The following is a 23,356-nucleotide window of genomic DNA, read 5'->3' as shown; positions in this document are numbered from 1 at the left end:
GGTTGGATCTCCTTGCAGTCCAAGGGACTCTCAAGAGTCTTCTTCAACACCACAGTTCAAAAGCAACAATTGTTCGGCACTCAGCTTTCTTTCTAGTCCTACTCTAGTTTGTACACTTTGCTAAGTCACAGATAGATATGAAGAGAAGATACACTCAATCTTTGCTAAAGTTCAGCTTATTATAAAAAAAACAACATATTGGAGAATGCAAAATAAGGCAGTGAAGTGGCCATTCAGAATGGAGCCAGAGATAGGAAGATGATGATTACTAAGGGTTGGGAGGGCAAGAAGCATTGCACAGTAGGGAGTGCAACCAAACCAGGAACCCAGGAGAAGGCTGACTTCTGCTTTGAGCAAACTGCTAACCTCTAGCCTGAAGTGCCTGACAAAATTTGAGGTTGCCAAGCAAACTTTTATTTTCCTATAGACTATTACAAAAATGAATAAAAAGGCATTTTAAATGCCTTTGAGATTCTAATAATCTCTTCAAATGCTCCAATTACATCTAATGTTAAAAGATTAAAGGCAACGAAGAAACATCATATTGAACTTATACCAATATTTATTATTTTCCGTTTGCCTGCTTGTTCCACGAAATGTTAAGAGAATTGCTGAAAAAAGCGAGGATAGTTCGGAAGGTGAGAGAGTTTCATGACGAATTGAGTTAACACTAGGTTGGAAAGAACAAACATTATATAGCACTTATCATATGCCACATAGTTGCAAGTTCTTTACATATTTACTTATTTAATATTTACAAAACACTTCAGAGGGAAGTAGCATCAATATTTCCATTTCTCAGAAGATGAAACTGATTCACAGAAACTGAGAAACCTGTCGAATGTCAAATGAAAAACCTGTCGCAATTAACCTTCAAGGCTAAGCCTTGAAGTTGGTATTTAAATTCAGTTATATTGACTCCAGGTTTCTTTAATGCAGATATTTTCAAAGTTTATAATATGCTAATATTTATTGTGACTTTCCAAAAGAGGTAGAGAGCACACTATTTTCTAAACTTTTGCAATAATGGAACTTGTTTTTACAGAATATCTATTAAAGACTCAAAAGACACCACTAATCCATAGAATGAAGTTTGAGAAATACTGTTGTAAATCTTTTTCTTTTTAACTTGGATGCATGCTTAACTTCAACTACTTTGACACTATTTATTTCTCTGTTTTTGAAATATATATTTATATAAACATATATCAGGAATTTTTACATAGTTATACATTTAAATTTAGGAGTTTTCAGTTTACATAATGTTAACTACTATCTCAGTTTTCACAGTTTACATACAATTAACTACTATCTCATTGGCTTATACTTGCCCTTGGTGATATCCTTTTAAATTAGAAATGTTCCATGTTTTTAAGCATAGTCACTGACAATTATTATATTGTTAGTACCTCTCAATAGACCATTTTTTCTCATGAAAATTTGAGCTATAAAAATTCTTCAAATGGTACACACAAGTTCTTATAGGTTATACCTGTCCCTAGGTACTTTACTTGAGCATTTTTATACAGTATTATACAGTAGACACGTCAAGATAATTTCTAGTCTTGCAGCCCTGACCTCCAATTGGTCTGATTTTCAAATCAGAATTGGTGCATACAGCAAATATCATTGTAAGTCTAAGGGGAGTGTTGCATTAGACATAGATTAATGGTAACAAAACACTTCAAATTTCTGAAATTAGGGCAAAGAATTAGCTATTCCCAGGAAGGCAGGGACCTAAGACAAGTTGAAGCAGCTCCTTCCACAGCCCTTCCATCCTCAAGTGCAGGATTTTCTCATATAGACTATCCCCCCAAATAAGAAACCAACCTACTAGTCTATGAAATATAGAATCTCAGATAACAGACAACTTCAAAAAGCTACAGAAATAATTAAAAGCTAACACTTCATATATCATAATGACCTTGGAAACTGTTGGACTAGTCAACTTATTTTACTTTTTCTATTTCATTTCAAAGATATTCTTGACACTTTTAAAAATATATTTGGGTATCAGCTTCAGTAGCTCATATACTAAAATTAGAACAAAACAGAGAAAACTACCATGGCCCCTGCACAAAGATAAAATGTGAATTTGTGGAGTGGTCAATATTTTTGGTGATAGTTGCACAACAGTGTACTAAATGCCACAGAATAGTAGTCGTAAAATTGTAGACTTTATACCATGTATATTTTATCAGAGGAAGAGAAAACATAATTGGTTAAGTTAGTGATCTCTTACAAATTAAAAACTTATTATCATGGATGTAAAATAAGAAAAATATTATTCAGTTCAGTTCAGTTCAGTTCAGTCGCTCAGTCGTGTCTGACTCTTTGCGACCCCATGAATCACAGCACGCCAGGCCTCCCTGTCCATCACCAACTCCCGGAGTTTACTCAAACTCATGTCCATCGAGTTGGTGATGCCATCCAGCCATCTCACCTCTGTCGTCCCCCATCTCCTCCTGCCTTCAATCTTTCCCAGCATCACAGTCTTTTCTAATGAGTCAGCTCTTTGCATCAAGTGGACAAAGTATTGGAGCTTCAGCTTCAACATCAGTCCTTTCAGTGAATATTCAGAACTGATTTCCTTTAGGATTGACTGGTTTGATCTCCTTGCACTCCAAGAGACTCTCAAGAGTCCTCTCCAACACCACAGTTGGAAAACATCAATTCTTCAGGGCTCAGCCTTCTATATCATCCAATTCTGACATCCATACATGACTACTGGAAAAACCATAGCTTTGACTAGGTGAACTTCTGTCAGAAAAGCAATGTCTCTGCTTTTTAATATACTGTCTAGGTTTGCCATAGCTTTTCTTCAAAGGAGCAAGTGTGTTTTAATTTCATGGCTGCAGTCACCATCCACAGTGATTTTGTAGGCCAAGAAAATAGTCTGTCACTGATTGCTCCATCTATTTGCCATGAGGTGATGAGACCAGATGCCATGATCTTAGTTTTATGAATGTTGAGTTTTAAGCCAGCTGTTTCAACCTCCTCTTTCACCTTCATCAAGAGGCTCTTTAGTTCCCCTTTGCTTTCTGCCATAAGGGTGGTGTTATCTGCATATCTGAGGTTTCTTATATTTCTCCTGGCAATCTTGAATCCAGCTTGTGATCCATCCATTCCAGCGTTTCTCATGATGTACTCTATGCAAGTTAAATAAGCAGGATGACAATATAGAGCCTTGACATATTTCTTTCCCAATTTTGAACAAGTCCATTGTTCCATGTCCGGTTCTGACTGTTGCTTCTTGACCTGCATACAAATTTCTCAGGAGGCAGATAAGGTGGTCTGGCATTCCCATCTCTTGAGAAATTCCCACAGTTTCCTGTGATCCACAGAGTCAAAGGCTTTAAGTAGTCAATGTAGAGGAAGTAGATGTTTTTCTGGAATTCTCTTGTTTTTTCTATGATCCAACGGATGTTGGCAATTTGATTTCTGGTTCCTCTGCCTTTTCTAAATTCAACTAGTACATGGAAGTTTTCAGTTCAGGTACTGTTGAACCCTCACTTGGAGAATTTTCAGCATTACTTTGCTGGCATATGGAATAAGTGCAATTGTATAGTAGTATGAATATTCTTAGGCATCGCCTTTCTTTGTGATTGGAATGAAAACTGACCTTTCCAGTCCTGAGGCCACTGCTGAGTTTTCTAAATTTGCTGGCATATTGAGTGCAGCACCTTCACAACATCATCTTTTAGGATTTGAAATATCTCTACTCGAATTCCATCACTTCCAATAGCTTTGTTCATAGTAATGCTTCCTAAGATCCACTTGACTTCACATTCCAGGATGTCTGGCTCTAGGTGGGTGATCACACTATCAAGGTTATCTGGGTCATTAAGACCTTTTTTGCATAGTTCTGTGGATTCTTGCCCTCTCTTCTTATCTTCTGCTTCTGTTAGGACCATAACGTTTCTGTCCTTTATTGTGCCCATCTTTGCATGAAATGCTCCCTTGGTAACTCTAATTTTCTTGAAGCAATCATTAGTCTTTCCCATTCTATTGTTTTCCTCTATTTCTTTGATTGATCACTGAGGAAGACTTTCTTATCTCTCCTTGTTATTCTTTGGAACTCTGCATTCAGATGGTTGTATCTGCCCTCTTCTCCTTTGTCTTTCACCTCTTTCCTTTACCCAGTTATTTGTAAGGCCTCCTCAGACAACCATTTTGCCCCTTTGCATTTCTTTTTCTTGGGGATAGTTTTGATCACCGCCTCTTGTACAATGTTACAAACTTCCACCCATAGTTATTCATGCACTCTCTCTATCAGAACTAATACCTTGAATCTATTTGTCACTTCCACTGTATATTCATTGAGGATTTGATTTAAGTCAGACCTGAATGGCCCAATGGTTTTCCCTAATTTATTCAAATTTGAGTCTGAGTTTTGCAATATGGAGTTCATGATCTGAGCCACAGTCATGCATGTTAGGCAAAATTAACTTCTATTTTAAAATGTCCTTTACTTTAACAATGGTGCCAGCAAGAATATATACAATATAACATACAGCCATTTGAACTTTAACTTTAATTTACAGAAACATGCAGCCACACACAAGAGTCATATTCCTAAAAGAAAGCTAAAGAAAACAGTGATCCATTAACTCAATTTAATTTTGATTTGCAAATCAATAATAATAGTAATCAATCAAAGTGAAACATGCATTTAAATGATTTGGAATTGCAATGCAGCAGGTATCACCAATTAATAGAAAGGAGAGAGCATTAACAGAATTAATAGGAAAGAGAAACCAACCTAGCCAAGTTCACATTTATAACAAAAATCAAGTTTCCCTTAAGATAGCTTCCATATTGAAAGGAAATTCAGTTTAGTAAATGTATTTTTGAAATGTGTATTTCAGGAACTCAGAATGTGTTTAGGAGAGAGAGACTTATCACTGAGGATATTAATATGAAAAAGTGATCAGTGGTTGTTATGGAATTTCATTTTCTCTACATGGTTTATTCTGCTCACTGCAACTATAAGACTTTTCTTCCTGCTGCATTTTGGAAAGCTAGTTTTGCCTGTGTGAAAAACCAGCAACATGCTTAAGAGTTAGATAAAGTAAAATATATTATGTCTAGAAGGCAAATTCAAGAGGAAAACTCCCTATCCATTTTCTTTTAGAAATAGAAGAAATGGGAATTTAGCCTCAAACTAAAATGTATTTTTGTCTAACATTGAGCTGAAGTGCTAACTCCTGTGTAGCAGATAACGAAAACTCAAATGTATTTTGTGTTCATTAAAAGGTATCAAAGTGCTACTACAAGAATATTGTTGTTTAGACACTAAATCATGTCTGACTCTTTTGTAGTACAGACTCATTTACTGTTGCTAACCAGCCTTCTTTGTCCTGGGATTTCCTCGCAAGAATAATGAAGTTGGTGTCTTTTCCTAGTCTAGGGGATCTTCCTGACCCAGGAATTGAAACAGTGTCTTCCACATTAACAGGTAGATTCTTTAGCACTGAGCCAGCAGAGAAAATGACCCTTCACATTTTAGGAACCAGTGAATTAAATGGATGGGAATTGGGTGAATTTAATTCAGATGACCATATCTACTGTGGTGGACAAGAATCTCTTAGAAGAAATGAAGTAGCCCTCATAGTCAACAAAGAGTCTGAAATGCAGTACTTGGTTGCAATCTAAAAAATGATAAAATAATTTCAGTTCCTTTCCAAGGCAAACCATTCAACATCACAGTAATCCAAGTCTATGCCCCAACAACTACTGTCAAAGAAGCTGCCACTGAATGGTTCTCTGAAGACATACAAGACCTTCTAGAACTAACACCAAAAAAGGATGTCCTTTACATCATAGAGAATTGGATTATAAAGGTAGGAAGTCAAGAGATATCTGGAAAACAGGCAAGTTTGGCCTTGGAGTACAAAATGAAGCAAGCCAAAAGGTAACAGAATTTTATCAAAAGAACACTGATCACAGCAAACACCCTCATCCAACAACACAAGAGACCACTCTACATATGGACATCACCAGAAGGTGAGTGCTGAAATCAGACTGATTATATTCTTTGCAGCCAAAGATGGAAAAGCTCTATATAGTCAGTTAAAACAAGACCTGGAGTTGACTGCACAAAGACCATGAGCTCCTTATTGTAAAATCCAGGCCTAAATTGAATAAAGTAGGGAGAATCACTAGGCCATCCACGCATTACCTAAACCAAATCCCTTATGATTACATAGTGGAGGTGATGAATAGATTCAAGGGATTAGGTCTGGTAGATAGAGTGCCTGAAGAGTTATGGACAGAAGTTCCTAACATTCTACAGGAGGTACAGATGTGAAAGTTGGACCATAAAGAATGCTGAATACTGAAAAATTGATGATTTCAAATTGTGCTTCTGGAGAAGACTCCTGAGTGTCCCTTGGACTGCACAGAGATCAAACCAGTCAATCCTAAAGAAAATCAACTCTGAATGTTCACTGGAAGGACTGATGCTGAAGCTAAAGCTCCAATACTTTGGCCATCCTAATGCAAAGAGCCAACTCATTGGAAAAGACCCTGATGTTGGGAAAGATTGAAGATAAAAGGAGAAGGGGGCAGCAGAGGATGAGATGGTTAGATAGCATCACCAACTCAATGGACATGAATTTGAGTAGACTCCAGGAGACAGTGATGGCAGAGGAGCCTGTAACATACAATCCATGGGGTTGCAGTCTGACACGACTTAAAAACTCAGTGACAACAAAGAGAATATTAAACTTGATTCCAAATCACCTTCTATAAAGGTAATTCGTTTCCAAAAGGTCACAGTCACTCATGGCTTGTAAGTAGATGGTTTTCCATTGTACATGCCATAAGTGCCAGATAATCAGGTGTGCAATAAATTCATCATTCTTCTATATAGTAGTCCTCAAACACTGCAATGTTTGTCCAGAGGGCTACACTGTTGTCCAGAGGGCTACTCCAATGATTCTGCTATCTGTGTTCAACATTATAACATTTGCAGCCTAAATATTTATGTACTACTTAAACTAAACCCCTAAAATCTACCAAAGCATCTAGAAACGTTGGTTGGTTTTAAAAAAAAAAAACACACACACACACACTTTCTGATAATCTGCATATTTATAATAGTCAAGGTGTAACATATAACATCAAGAAAGACCTGAGAAAACTGCAATGAGAGTGTTTCTCTTATGTGCCAAATTATGTCCCAAATCATGATTTTAATAATACTGCATGAGGAACCTGAAGTGATGCATGTTAAAATTGGACTTTTCTATAGCTAGTTACAAGCCTATATTACCCTCTCTCAGAATCAATATTCTTGTCTTAAAAAATAGCTTCATGGAAACAGCCATGATGTCCTTCAATAGGTAAATGGAAAAAATAAAATGTGGTATATCCAGGCAATGGAATATTATTTAGTGATACAAACAAATGAGTTAGCAAGTCACGAAAAGACATGGAGGAACCTTAAATACATATTACTAAGTGAAAGAAACCAGCCTGAGAAGGCTACATACTATGTGATTCCAACTATATGACATTCTGAAAAAGGACAGATCACTGAAATAATGCAAAGGTAAGTGGTAGTCAGGGATGGGGACAAATAGGCAGATCATGGCACTTTTAGGGCAATGAAAATACTGTGTAATATGATAATGATGCATGTATGTCATTCATTTGTCCAAAACAACAGAATGCACAGCACCAAGAATGAACTCTAAGGTAAAGTGCAGACTTTGGATTACAATGATGTGTCAATGTAGGTTTATCCTTATTAACAAATGCACCATTGTGCTGAGTGATGTTGATAACAGGTAAAGTTAAGTGTTTTTGTGAGGATGTAGCAGAGAAATTGGGATAGTATAGAGTATACAGGAAATCTCTATACTTTTCTCTCAACTTTATTGCAAACCTAAAACTGCTCTAAAAATATTGTCTTTAAAAATATGAGATTCAATTCATTAACTTTCAGTGAATCTGCACGGAAAAATTACTTCAAAGATAGCCATTTATTGAGTTGTTAAGTATTTTTTTTTAATTTATTTATTTTTAATTGAAGGATAATTGCTTTACAGTATTGTGTTGATTTCTACCAAACATCAATATGAATCAGTCAAAGGTTTGCCTATATCCCCTTCCACTTGAACATCCCTCACACATCCCTCCCCATTGTACCCTTTAGGTTGTTACCAAGCCCTGGTTTGAGTTCCCTTACAGCAAATTTTCATTGGCTATCTATTTTACATATGGTAACGTGTGTATATAATGTATGTTATATACATTATGTACATATAATTATAATTATATGTTTATCGTGTTGCTCCTATATAGGATGCAATCTCTTTACTTGAAGAAATTATTATTTTCTTATATTATTCTTAAATTTCTTACATTCCTTGGTGCTTGGCATAGTAGTGGGTACTTGGTAGTGCCCAGTAAACGACTGAAGAATAATCAAATGTGTATTAGAAGGGACAGGGCCAGGAGGCAGGAAAAGGTCTACTTTAGTTTCTGAACAATAGTCATTTTGCTCTAGTTTCATTCTTTTACAAGTGGTTGACCAGTTTTCCCAGCACCACTTGTTAAAGAGGTTGTCTTTTCTCCATTGTATATCCTTGCCACCTTTGTCAAAGATAAGGTGTCCATAGGTTCGTGGATTTATCTCTGGGCTTTCTATTCTGTTCCATTGATCTATATTTTTGTCTTTGTGCCAGTACCATACTGTCTTGATGACTGTGGATTTGTAGTAGAGTCTGAAGTCAGGCAGGTTGATTCCTCCAGTTCCATTCTTCTTTCTCAAGATTACTTTGGCTTTTCGAGGTTTTTTGTATTTCCATACAAATCGTGAAATTATTTGTTCTAGTTCTGTGAAAAATACCGTTGGTAGCTTCATAGGGATTGCATTGAATCTATAGATTGCTTTTGGTAGAATAGCCATTTTGACAATATTGATTCTTCCAATCCATGAACACGGTATGTTTCTCCATCTGTTTGTGTCCTCTTTGATTTCTTTCATCAGTGTTTTATAGTTTTCTATGTATAGGTCTTTTGTTTCTTTAGGTAGATATACTCCTAAGTATTTTATTCTTTTTGTTGCAATGGTGAATGGTATTGTTTCCTTAATTTCTCTTTCTGTTTTTTCATTGTTAGTATATAGGAATGCAAGGGATTTCCGTGTGTTAATTTTATATCCTACAACTTTACTATATTCATTGATTAGCTCTAGTAATTTTCTGGAAGAGTCTTTAGGGTTTTCTATGTAGAGGATCATGTCATCTGCAAACAGCGAGAGTTTCACTTCTTCTTTGCCTATCTGGATTCCTTTTACGTCTTTTTCTGCTCTGATTGCTGTGGCCAAAACTTCCAACACTATGTTGAATAGTAGTGGTGAGAGTGGGCATCCTTGTCTTGTTCCTGATTTTAGGGTCAATGCTTTCAATTTTTCACCATTGAGGGTGATGCTTGCTGTGGGTTTGTCATATATAGCTTTTATTATGTTGAGATATGTTCCTTCTATTCCTGCTTTCTGGAGAGTTTTAATCATAAATGAGTGTTGAATTTTGTCAAAGGCTTTCTCTGCATCTATTGAGATAATCATATGGTTTTTTTCTTCCAATTTGTTAATGTGGTGTATTACGTTGATTGATTTGTGGATATTAAAGAATCCTCGCATTTCTGGGATAAAGCCCACTTGGTCAAGGTGTATGATTTTTTTAATATGTTGTTGGATTCTGTTTGCTAGAATTTTGTTAAGGATTTTTGCATCTATGTTCATCAGTGATATTGGCCTATAGTTTTCTTTTTTTTTTGTGGCATCTTTGTCTGGTTTTGGAATTAGGGTGATGGTGGCCTCATAGAACGAGTTTGGAAGTTTACCTTCTTTTGCAATTTTCTGGAAGAGTTTGAGTAAGATAGGTGTTAGCTCTTCTCTAAATTTTTGGTAGAATTCAGCTGTGAAGCCATCTGGTCCTGGGCTTTTGTTTGCTGGAATATTTTTGATTAGTTTCGATTTCCTTGCTTGTGATGGTTCTGTTAAGATCTTCTATTTCTTCCTGGTTCAGTTTTGGAAAGTTATACTTTTCTAAGAATTTGTCCATTTCATCCAAGTTGTCCATTTTATTGGCATAGAGCTGCTGGTAGTAGTCTCTTATGATTCTTTGTATTTCAGTGTTGTCTGTTGTGATCTCTCCATTTTGATTTCTAATTTTGTTAATTTGGTTCTTCTCTCTTTGTTTCTTAATGAGTCTTGCTAATGGTTTCTCAGTTTTGTTTATTTTTTCAAAAAACCAGCTTTTAGCTTTGTTGATTTTTGCTATGGTCTCTTTAGTTTCTTTTGCATTTATTTCTGCCCTAATTTTTAAGAATTTTTTCCTTCTGCTAACCCTGGGGTTCTTCATTTCTTCCTTCTCTAATTGCTTTAGGTGTAGAGCAACTCCTGAAGCTCACTTCCAGAAAAATAAATGACCCAATCAAAAATGGGCCAAAGAACTAAACAGACATTTCTCCAAAGAAGACATACAGATGGCTAACAAACACATGAAAAGATGCTCAACATCACTCATTATCAGAGAAATGCAAATCAAAACCACAATGAGGTACCATTACACGCCAATCAGGATAGCTGCTATCCAAAAGTCTACAAGCAATAAATGCTGGAGAGGGTGTGGAGAAAAGGGAACCCTCTTACACTGTTGGTGGGAATGCAAACTAGTACAGCCACTATGGAAAAAAGTGTGGAGATTTCTTTAAAAACTGGAAATAGAACTGCCATATGACCCAGCAATCCCACTTCTGGGCATACACACTGAGGAATTCAGATCTGAGAGAGACATGTGCACCCCAATGTTCATCGCAGCACTGTTTATAATAGCCAGGACATGGAAGCAACCTAGATGCCCATCAGCAGATGAATGGATAAGGAAGCTGTGGTACACATACACCATGGAATATTACTCAGCTGTTAAAAGAAATCATTTGAAACAGTTCTAATGAGATGGGTGAAACTGGAGCCTATTATACACAGTGAAGTAAGCCAGAAAGATAAAGAACATTACAGCATACTAACACATATATATGGAATTTAAAAAGATGGTAACAATAACCCTATATGCAAAACAGAAAAAGAGACACAGAAGTACAGAACAGACTTTTGAACTCTGTGGGAGAAGGTGAGGGTGGGATGTTTCCAAAGAACAGCATGTATATTATCTATGGTGAAACAGATCACCAGCCCAGGTGGGATGCATGAGTCAACTGTTCGGGCCTGGTGGGCTGGGAAGACCCAGAGGAGTCGGGTGGAGAGGGAGGTGGGAAGGGGGTTTTGGGATGGGGAATACGTGTAACTCTATGGCTGATTCATATCAATGTATGGCAAAACCCACTGAAAAATTTAAAAAAAAAATAGTCATTTTGCATGATTCTCTAGTAGAAGGTCTATTTTGCACTGTTTCCACAATCACATTCTGCCTGACCCTACCGTCAAGACATGACAGCAAACATGAGAAATGGGGAAAGAGATGGTTCACTCAAATACAAACTACCAATAGTTCTGTTTTGTTTTACTTTCGCTGTCTGATGGTGTCATTCTTTATCATCAGCTTATGCTTATGCTTACTGAAGCAGTATATGTCAAGCATCTGTTTTAGAAGGCAAAGCAATATGCAATATTAAACATAATTATGTCAAAAATTTTGTAACAGAATTAGTCTTATTTGCAATTTAAGAAGCACATGAAGTTAACCATAGGTGTATTGATGTAAATGTATGAATAAATGTATGGTCACATCTCAAAAGCTTCCATTTGTATAATATTTAAATAAATGTGACTGCTAATTCTTTTAAAAATAAAACTTAAAAGATATTAATTCTAAAATTCTGAAGGTATATAGACAAAGGGAAAAAGTCTAAATTATGTCCACTATGATAATAATATTCAATTATATGTATATGTTCCTACATGTTTTCAGATAGATAAATATTTATGTCCCTATTGGCTATCAGAATGTGTAATTACTTGAGGCTACCTGAAACAACCAACAACAACAACATGAACATTTGCCATATGATTTACAAGGGAGAGAAAATAAGTACCATGAGAACCTGGCTCTTATTCTGAAATCTTCAAAGGACACAAGGTATCTGGCAAGACTATTTTCAAAGCTTACATTACTTTGCCTTGTAAAATGCAGTGTGATAATTCAGACTTCTGTCACTTTTGAAACATATCAGTCCATTTCATATTTAACAACCAAGAATAATAAGAAATTTTAGAATTGTTATTTCCATATTAAAACTCCACTAAATTTCTAAGACCAGGAAAACATGTCTGTCAGAGTGTTGACATGGATAAGGGCTCTTCCACATCATATGACATTTTACTTTAAATAGAGCTACCTTCTGGGAATAATATTGCCAGGAAGGACAGGATTTAGAAAATTGTGAGATATTTCCACTCAACACTAAAAATGTATCCACTGACCATGATTTTCCCCTAAAATTTCTGTGGAGAATATTTTCCTCAGTTGAGCCATTATAAAACACGTTTGAACTACAGGCATCCAATATTTCATTACAGCTCAGTAGAATAAAGAGTTACAAAGGATAATTCTGACTCCTATCCATCTTTCTCAAGAACATTATTATCTGACTGCGTACAAGTTAGTGCTTGGGTGACAGAAAAATAAATGGAAATCAAATAATTAGGCCAGAACATTAATAGTGGACACACACACACACACACACAAATGTAAATGTAATAAAAATGATTTGTCATGGAATTGGGGGCTGATGAATGATTTATAAGGTGGCAAATTCTTTCTGGTTTCCTAAATTCTGCCACAGTCTTATTAACAACAAATTTAGAAAGAGATAAAAACCATTTTTTTAAATACTTCAACCAATAACTTGAGGTTGCTAAAGGGGCACACAAATTCAAGTGCATCAACTTAAATAGAAGTCATAAGGAAATTTATCTCTTTCCTAAACATTTTTCCAGTCAGAATTTGAAATATTTTTGGTAATAATATGTCTGACCTCAAAATTGCTATAGCTAGAGTTAAACAAACACACAGCTGGGAGATAGATGAGGACAGAATGGTCTAGCAAAATGTTAGGAAAACTATATCATCTTGATGATGAGACAGGGAGCTCCCTCTTTTGTGGAACTGTGAATTTCCACAGCTTTTATTCCTGTGAATAAGATACTATGTCTAGAACCAATAAATAAGAACAGAAATATCATCCCAGATTCCAGTTTGCTAAACTATGTACTACTTACTCACTTTCATTTCAATTTACTTGTTCCTTTTTCTTTGTTATCCTCCTATATATTTGATGTGGTTGGAAGACTGTGTTTCCATACTGTGTTAATTTGTAGAAACAGAGTGGCTTATCATGGCTTTCTCTAGTATCATTTCAATATGATCTGTACCACCATTCTGTACCATCATTGTTTAGTGATGCCAGTAACGAAGCCATTCAACTCTTCCAAATTAAACATCTTTTAACAAGTTATTACTCTCTTTTTTTTTTAAATAAGATACAAACAGTACATTATGAGTGATAAGTGTGACAATAACTTTATTTTTTTTTCTTTCATTTTTTAAAATTTATTTACTTATTCATTTTACTTTACAGTATTGTATTGGGTTTGACATACATTGACTTGAATCCATGCTGAGTGTACGTGTGTTCCCCATTCTGAACCCCCCTCCCACCTCCATCCATACCCCATCCCTCTGGGTAATCCCAGTGCACCAGCCTCGAGCACCCTGTCTCATGCATTGAAACTGGACTGGCAATTCATTTCACATAATATAATTTACATGTTTCAATGCCATTCTCCCATATCATCCTGCCCTCGCCATCTCCCACAGAGTCCAAAAGACTGTTCAATACATCTGTGTTTATTTTGCTATCTCGCATACAGTGTTATTGTTACCACCTTTCTAAATTCCATATATATGTGTTAGTATACTGTATTGGTGTTGTTCTTTCTGGCTTACTTTACTCTGTATATTAGGCTCCAGTTTCATCCACCTCCTTAGAAGTGAATCAAATGTATTCTTTTTAATGGTTGAGTAATATTCCATTGTGTATATGTACCACAAATTTCTTATCCATTCATCTGCTGATGGGCATAAAGGTTTCTATCATGTCCTGGTCATTATAAACAGTGCTGCAATGAACAATAGGATACCCGTGTTTCTTTCAATTCTGGTTTCCTCAGTGTGTATGCCCAGCAGTGGGATTTCTGGGTCATATGGGAGTTCGATTTCCAGTTTTTTAAGGAATCTCCACACTGTTCTCCACAGTGGCTGTACTAGTTTGCATTCCCACCAACAGTGTAAGAGGGTTCCCTTTTCTCCACACCCTCTCCAGCATTTATTGCTTGTAGACTTTTGGATAGCAGCCATTCTGACTGGCATGAAATGGTACCTCATTGTGGTTTTCGTTTGCACTTCTCTGATAATGAGTGATGTTGAGCATCTTTTCATGTGTTTGTTAGCCATCTGTATGTTTTATTTGGAGAAATGTCTGTTTAGTTATTTGGCCCACTTTTTGATTGGGTCTTTTATTTTTCTGGAATTGAGCTGCAGGAGTTGCTTGTATACTTTTGAGATTAATTCTTTGTTGCTTTGTTAGCTATTATTTTCTCTCATTCTGAAGGCTCGCTTTTCACCTTACTTATAGCTTCCTTTGTTATGCAGAAGCATTTAATTTTAATTAGGTCCAATTTGTTTATTTTGGTTTTTATTTCCAATATTCTGGGAGGTGGGTCATAGAGGATCCTACTGTGGTTTATGCAGAGAGTGTTTTGCCTATGTTTTCCTCTAGGAGTTTAATAGCTTCTGGTCTTACATTTAGATCTTTAATCCGCTTTGAGTTTATTTTTGTGTATGGTGTTAGAAAGTGTTCTAGTTTCATTCTTTTACAAGTGGTTGACTAGTTTTCCCAGCACCACTTGTTAAAGAGATTGTCTTTTCTCCATTGCATATTCTTGCCTCCTGTGTCAAAAATAAGGTGTCTGTAGGTGCATGGATTTATCTCTGAGCTTTCTCTTTTGTTCCATTGATCTATATTTTTGTCTTTGTGCCAGTACCATACTGTCTTGATGAATGCAGCTTTGTAGTAGAGCCTGAAATCAGGCAGGTTGATTCCTCCAGTTCCATTCTTTATCTCTGGGCTTTCTCTTTTGTTCCATTGATCTATATTTTTGTCTTTGTGCCAGTACCATACTGTCTTGATGAATGTAGCTTTGTAGTAGAGCCTGAAATCAGGCAGGTTGATTCCTCCAGTTCCATTCTTCTTTCTCAAGATTGCTTTCGCTATTCAAGGTTTTTTTGTATTTCCATACAAATTGTGAAATTGTTTGTTCTAGTTCTCTGAAAAATACCATTGGTAGCTTGATAGGGATTGTATTGAATCTATAGATTGCTTTGGGTGGTATATTCATTTTGACTATGTTGATTCTTCCGATCCATGAAAAATGGTATATTTCTCCATCTATTTGTGTCCTCTTTGACTTTTTCACCAGTCTTTTAATATATTTCTATATATAAGTCTTTTGTTTCTTTAGGTAGATATACTCCTAAGTATTTTATTCTTTTGTTGCAATGGTGAATGGTATTATTTCCTTAATTTCTCTTTCTGTTGTCTCATTGTTAGTGTATAGGAATGCAAGGGATTTCTGTGTGTTAATTTTATATCCTGCAACTTTACTATATTCATTGTTTAGCTCTAGTAATTTTCTGGTAGAGTCTTTAGGGTTTTCTATGTAGAGGATCATGTACTCTCTACTTTAAAAAAAAATAAGAAATAAAACCTCAGTTTAGTTACATGTACTGTATTTTTTTTTTTTTGACAACTGCCATGCATCTTAGAAAGACTGACACATTAAAAAAAAAAAAGTTTCCTCTGGCTGGTTGCAATTGTATTGAGGGCATAAAAATTATAAAATGTTCCCTATAAAATAATCAGATATTTTAGCTAGAATTTCAGGTACCCAAACTTTCAAACACATCAGAGTTTAAACAGCATTACTACAAACTCATACATTACGAATCTAAATGGGGTTCTTGAGTCCATAAAATGGACTGAGAATTTCAGAACTCACTTTTTTATAGTTCTACACTCCATCTCAACGTGACTACCTAAAGAACTTCCTAAGTGATACCCCAGCCTCTAATTCTTCCCCCACAGTACATCTAATACTTATTTCTCAGTAATATTTTAATAGCATTATTTTCACATTCCTCACTCAAACCAAAAATGTTTAGAAGTTCACTACTGCCTGTAGAATAAAATCCAGAACTGGTAGTTACAACTTCCCACAGTGTGTTCCCACCCTTCTCTACAGGTAAATCTCCACTTTTTTCCATTATATACCACATATTATAACCAGACTGAACACTCTGTTGCCCATACAAACTCAGTAGTAACTCATCTTCACATCTTTGTAGATTATATATTTTCTCTGGAATGCTTTTATTCCTGTCTTGACAACTGCAACCTAAACAATCTTTAAAGCACAATTTAATGCCATCAACTCCAAAAAGCTTTAATTCCTACTCATGGAAATCTCTTCTTTGTAGGTTCCCACAGTACTTTACATAGACACATTCATATGAACATACTTATTACTTTCTGCCCTATTATGAGTATGTCTATAAGAAGCCCTCATTTTCCCACCTAAAATGGAGGTTGTGATGGTTTAGTTTTGTAATCATAGCAGGATACACAATGCTGCCTTGCAGTATGCAGTACTTGATAAATACGTGTCTAATGAATTTACCATTCCATAGAAAGTGGTTTATGAAAAGCATTGTAAAGATCTTTGATACTCAGAATGTAGTCATATATATGGGTAAACAGTACTCACACACACACATATATACATTGACCTCAGACACCACTTTTTTCTATTTAACTCAGTTAATCACTATGTATTCTCACTTCTCTTTTTTCTTTTATGTATCATGGAAATTTCCCTATAGTTTACTTAAAATATGAAATAAGTAATGAAAATTATATAATCCTTCCTAGTGGTTTTAAAATATTTTTAAAACGAAGTTTTTACTGAAAAAATATCTATGGGGAAAATTTTTTCCTTGATTAGCCATAGAGTAGCTATAACTAGTGAGGAGGAAATTATATTACAAATGAGCAGCTATCTGTTATCAAATTACAAGGCATTTTCATCAAAGGACCTGAAAAAGGCAGCAAACTGACCAGTTAACATGCTTTCCCTGACCTGGGGGATTTTTTTCCTGTTAATAGCTTCTGAAGAATGCTTCCTTTTGATTCTTGTCACTGACACAAAAATGATTGTCCCATTTAACCAGTCTTCTATCACATATATCAGAGAATCCTATTTACTCACACACTACTCGAACATTAAACACAATAGAGTGATTCTCTCTAGAAGAAAAATTTAAAGATTGACATTTTTTTTACCCTAAAAGGGGGTTGAGATCAAAAGCTAACTTTAATAGACGTTTGACTAAGGTCATACTCTCAGGAAATGGAACACTGAAGATAAAAGAAAAGAAATAGATTTGGTTTTTTATCTCAGTCAAATTCATTTGGCATTGTTTAGCTTTTATATAATACTTAGTTTTAGGTGATATCATGACTGAAATGAATTAGCATTTTTCTTGATGCTTTAATAGCTCAGTATTACTTTGATGTTTAGCAAAGTTTAGTAAAACAGATTTCTGTTTTTTTTAGCTGGTAATACAATAATAGTTGCAAATATGTTTTCTTCATCTACAAGTGCCTCTATCATATGATAAACATCATATATCTTCAAAAATGTAAAAGAGAGCTCAAAATTCAAAATTTTCCTATGAAATACTCTTCAAAGAAAAGCGTCATTGAAGACACCACAAATTTGTAAATAGCAAAAGATATTCTTATTTTTAAGTACACTTGATTGTACATTTTCCAGAACTGGAAGGGGTTTATTGTTACTTTGTAGCTTATCATTGGACAATGCCAATGTGAAAGAAAAAACAAAAGGTATTATTGAACACCCACTACTATATGTCAAGAACACTTTAGGAACATTATATACAGTATCTTATTTAATCTTCAAAACACCTCTGTGAAAATGCAAGGACTATTATGCTAATAATAAAAATGAGAAAAGTGAGAGTGAAATAAACTGATTAGATATGTCAGATCATATAGTGAATAAGTGATAAGGCATAACTTTGAATCAAGCTTTATCTAACTCCAAAGTTCTATTATTTCCATTCTGCTCTTTAGCATTGATGGTACAGTGGTGACTATAGCTGCCTTCCATTCTGCTTTTTAACTATTAAAATGTTAAAACAAAAATTTATTTTTCTTAGTTCCATGAATTAAGTGAATTAAAACTACACGATATATATGTATATAAAATATGGGGCATTATTTGGGATATCTGGAAGAGTTATACTGTTTATCAAGCACTTGTCAAAATAATGCATGCCCATGCAAATTTACTTTTGTCAAAGGTTTACAGATTATCACCCTTAAGGTTTAGGATATGGTGTTTTATTTAATTATCCTAGTAATTTTCTCAATATGCCACTTCTCTTTAGCAGGTGCAAGCTGTCTATAAATATTTACATGTCATAATGCTTTAAAAAAAAAAAAGAAAAGAGTTTTCTAGGTGACAGCTTCCCGTAATCTATCAGAAGACTTTACTCAGTTGATACTTTAAAAAATTAAAAAAAAAAAGGATCACCACAAAGATAAGTTACTGTAAAGAGAAGCTTGAGTTTCCAAATTAATAGATTAACAAATGATTTTGGAAGGGGAAACAAAAGTCAAATGAAATATCATATACAGTAGCCTCTTTTTAACAGATTTTAAACTTCTGAACTTTATTAAAAGAGAGACCCACAGTTCCTATGTCACACTAACCTCGAAAAAGGTGGATGTCAATCAAAAAGATTAAGGACTCTCTGTACTGAAAATTGACAGCTACCCAGAATTGGAAGTCCCTGCAAATCTACTTGTCTTTGAAAAACATATAGTAGATTAAGATATTCTCTTTTCCCGCCTTTCTTTTATTTACTTTGCTTGCCAAAAAATTATCCAGTGCCATTTTATCCTCTCCTGACTGTCCCCACTCCTCAGTACTCTACCCTAGCATTTTCACAGTCCACCTCAATCACAAATCAGAAGGCACAGTGGATAAAATAACAAAAGAGCTTTCTGACTCTTCTCTGGAACAAATCGAAATTTAAACATCCTAAGAATACAAGGCTCAAATTGAAATACTTTTGAAACTCAGATTTTACAATGTTTGGCATTTTATTTTCAAAGGAAAAACAGACTAATAGGTCAAGGAATCTGAGGGTTTTTTTTCACTCTTCAAGGTGAATAAACTCTAGTAGAGGGAAGGATGTAAAAGATAGAAAGCATACCATTAACATTTACTGGTTATCTTCTCTAATGCCTTTTTTATAAGAATGATGGTGAACAAACTAGGAAAGACTGCTATTCATGTTGCCCATGGAGAAGGAAGAATTATTCTCCATATTTCAAAACAATTAGCCAACTCTAATCCAGAAAGTGACAGGGAGCCAAGTACAAGTGACAATCTCAGCAGTTACTTGATTGATGAGAAGAGGCCATTCAATTTCATATCCTTTGTCTATGTACAAATTTAAAGGTAAGTAGATTTTCCATTTTAAAAGTTATGACCATAAAGGAACCGTTAACAGTTGACTGGAATGATTTTATCTTTAGTACCAAATGGTGGAGGTGGGGCAAAGGGAAATGAAATATATCAATCAATGAAGATTTGAATAAAGCTAAATTCAACCACTTTAATTCTACAGATATTTGCCTGAATATGCCTGAAAAATTATTTTTCAAATAATCATGATTATGTTTCCCTTAGCAGAGTTAAAATTTGCAATCTACATAAAGCAATCAGTGAGTAAAAAAAAAAACCTGCTTTTGTTGCAATTTTTTTCAATAAAAAAAACTACTCATTTGAAGACTCAGTAAATATATATATCAAAAACTGAAATAAGTTGATTTGTGCTTAAAATGATTCCTGATGTTTAAATTACAATAACAATTGTGAGTAGTAAAAGACTTTTATCTTTAGACTGACATATAATTGAAATATTTGATATTTCAGCTGCTAGTGCCTTAACAAATTGGACACCATTTCTCCTCACATCTACCTTTCAGTAGCATTGCAATTTTTTTCTGTTTGCAATGAATTGATATTATAAGTATTTAATGCATGCCTACATTAGCAGAACTCTAAGTATTTTCGTTTTTAAATGTGATCAAACTATCAAATTGATTATAAATGCAACATGTCATGGTACAATGACTAAGGCAAAATAGTGTATTATCAGCCCAAGCACAACTGATTCATATTCATCTTGCTCGAAAGCACTATTATATATCTATATATGAGTTAGTGCTTGGGTGACAGAAAATAATTTGAAATTAATAATTAGGCCAGATCATTAATAGAGGAGATGTGCATGTGCATGTGCACATGCGTGCACACACACACACACACACACACACACACAATCTTTCTCTTCATCCAGCAATTCACTTACACAGTTCCTGTGGGGAAAAGATGATAGGTAGGTATTATACAGCATCTGAAATCCCGAGAACCATGGTTTCTTTAATAGCAATGCCAGTCAGGATCTGTGACTTAAAGAAATCCAAAGTGTTTATTGCTAATTTCACAGACAGCATAGGATAATTTTCAAAACAGTTTCTTCCTAATAGGTAGATAACCTTGAGGTCAATAGGTTGATGCATTTCACTGGTATTTAGGACATTGAATTAAAACAATTTCCCCCATATCCTCCCTTATCACTGACGATTTCAGTAGAAATAAACTCACACAGAATATTTGCCTGGGGATGCCTTTCTGGTTTCCAGTAATATTTGATTAATGTATAGAATATAATATAGGACATAGTTCAATTGTTCAAGTCTAAATCATAGATATTCAAATATAACAGATGCTGCTTTTGCAAAGGAAATTTTTACATAAAATTAGTTTATGCTTTTATGTGATAGGGTTCCTAAAAGACTTATTCAGGCAGATATTTGACTATTACATTTTCTCTTTTTTTTTTTCAAAAATATTTTAGAGATCCTGGTTAAACTTGAGGATCAGGTTTCTTTCCCAGCATTAACAGTAATTTTCCAGCTGAAAGAAATTCACTTTATTTTTTTTTTTAATTTTATTTTATTAGTTGGAGGCCAATTACTTCACAACATTTCAGTGGGTTTTGTCATACATTGACACGAATCAGCCATTGAGTTACACGTATTCCCCATCCCGATCCCCCCTCCCCCCTCCCTCTCCACCCAACTCCTCTGGGTCCTCCCAGTACACCAGGCCCGAGCACTCGTCTCATGCATCCCACCTGGGCTAGTGATCTGATTCACCATAGATAATATACATGCTGTTCTTTTGAAACATCCCACCCTCACCTTCTCCCACGGAGTTTAAAAGTCTGTTCTGTACTTCTGTGTTTCTTTTTCTGTTTTGCATATAGGGTTATCGTTAACATCTTTCTAAATTCCGTATATATGTGTTAGTATGCTGTAATGTTCTTTATCTTTCTGGCTTACTTCACTCTGTAAAATGGGCTCCAGTTTCGTCCATCTCATTAGAACTGATTCAAATGAATTCTTTTTAACGGCTGAGTAATATTCCATGGTGTATATGTACCACAGCTTCCTTATCCATTCATCTGTGGATGGGCATCTAGGCTGCTTCCATGTCCTGGCTATTATAAACAGTGCTGCGATGAACATTGGGGTGCACGTGTCTCTTTCAGATCTGGTTTCCTTGGTGTGTATGCCCAGAAGTGGTATTGCTGGGTCATATGGCAGTTCTATTTCCAGTTTTTTAAGAAATCTGCACACTGTTTTCCATAGTGGCTGTACTAGTTTGCATTCCCACCAACAGTGTAAGAGGGTTCCCTTTTCTCCACACCCTCTCCAGCATTTATTGCTTGTAGACTTTTGGATAGCAGCCATCCTGACTGGCGTGTAATGGTATCTCATTGTGGTTTTGATTTGCATTTCTCTAATAATGAGTGATGTTGAGCATCTTTTCGTGTGTTTGTTAGCCATCTGTATGTCTTCTTTGGAGAAATGTCTGTTTAGTTCTTCGGCCCATTTTTTGATTGGGTCATTTATTTTTCTGGAATTGAGCTTCAGGAGTTGCTTGTATATTTTTGAGATTAATCCTTTGTCTGTTTCTTCATTTGCTATTATTTTCTCCCAATCTGAGGGCTGTCTTTTCACCTTACTTATAGTTTCCTTTGTAGTGCAAAAGCTTTTAAGTTTCATTAGGTCCCATTTGTTTAGTTTTGCTTTTATTTCCAATATTCTGGGAGGTGGGTCATAGAGGATCCTGCTGAGACTTATGTCAGAGAGTGTTTTGCCTATGTTCTCCTCTAGGAATTTTATAGTTTCTGGTCTTACATTTAGATCTTTAATCCATTTTGAGTTTATTTTTGTGTATGGTGTTAGAAAGTGTTCTAGTTTCATTCTTTTACAAGTGGTTGACCAGTTTTCCCAGCACCACTTGTTAAAGAGGTTGTCTTTTTTCCATTGTATATCCTTGCCTCCTTTGTCAAAGATAAGACAAGGATTCTTTAATATCCGCAAGTCAATCAATGTAATACACCACATTAACAAATTGAAAGATAAAAACCATATGATTATCTCAATAGATGCAGAGAAAGCCTTTGACAAAATTCAACACCCATTTATGATTAAAACTCTCCAGAAAGCAGGAATAGAGGGAACATACCTCAACATAATAAAAGCTATATATGACAAACCCACAGCAAGCATCACCCTCAATGGTGAAAAATTGAAAGCATTTCCCCTGAAATCAGGAACAAGACAGGGGTGCCCACTCTCACCACTACTATTCAACATAGTCTTGGAAGTTTTGGCCACAGCAATCAGAGCAGAAAAAGAAGTAAAAGGAATCCAGATAGGAAAAGAAGAAGTGAAACTCTCGCTGTTTGCAGATGACATGATCCTCTACATAGCAAACCCTAAAGACTCTACCAGAAAATTACTAGAGCTAATCAACGAATATAGTAAAGTTGCAGGATATAAAATTAATACACAGAAATCCCTTGCATTTCTATACACTAACAATGAGAAAACAGAAAGAGAAATTAAGGAAACAATACCATTCACCATTGCAACAAAAAGAATAAAATACTTAGGAGTATATCTACCTAAAGAAACAAAAGACCTGTACATAGAAAACTATAAAACACTGATGAAAGAAATCAAAGAGGACACAAACAGATGGAGAAACATACCGTGTTCATGGATTGGAAGAATCAATATTGTCAAAATGGCT

At 35.2% G+C, this 23,356-nt stretch overlaps 1 protein-coding gene and 1 non-coding gene across 2 annotated transcripts in view; one reads left to right on the top strand and one right to left on the bottom strand.

The window, feature by feature from the left end:
* DACH2 (dachshund family transcription factor 2) overlaps positions 1 to 23,356 on the bottom strand; it is a 791,610-nt gene that overhangs the window by 319,251 nt on the left and 449,003 nt on the right. The window lies entirely within an intron of this gene.
* Positions 2,015 to 2,117, top strand: LOC136154917 (U6 spliceosomal RNA). The gene has a single exon (XR_010660618.1). It is a non-coding gene; the product is annotated as a U6 spliceosomal RNA (small nuclear RNA).

Source organism: Muntiacus reevesi, chromosome X (assembly GCF_963930625.1).
Source record: "Muntiacus reevesi chromosome X, mMunRee1.1, whole genome shotgun sequence".
Lineage (NCBI taxonomy): Eukaryota > Metazoa > Chordata > Mammalia > Artiodactyla > Cervidae > Muntiacus > Muntiacus reevesi.
Note: the sequence above shows the minus strand (reverse complement) of the source record. Positions and strands in the feature narration are given on the sequence as shown.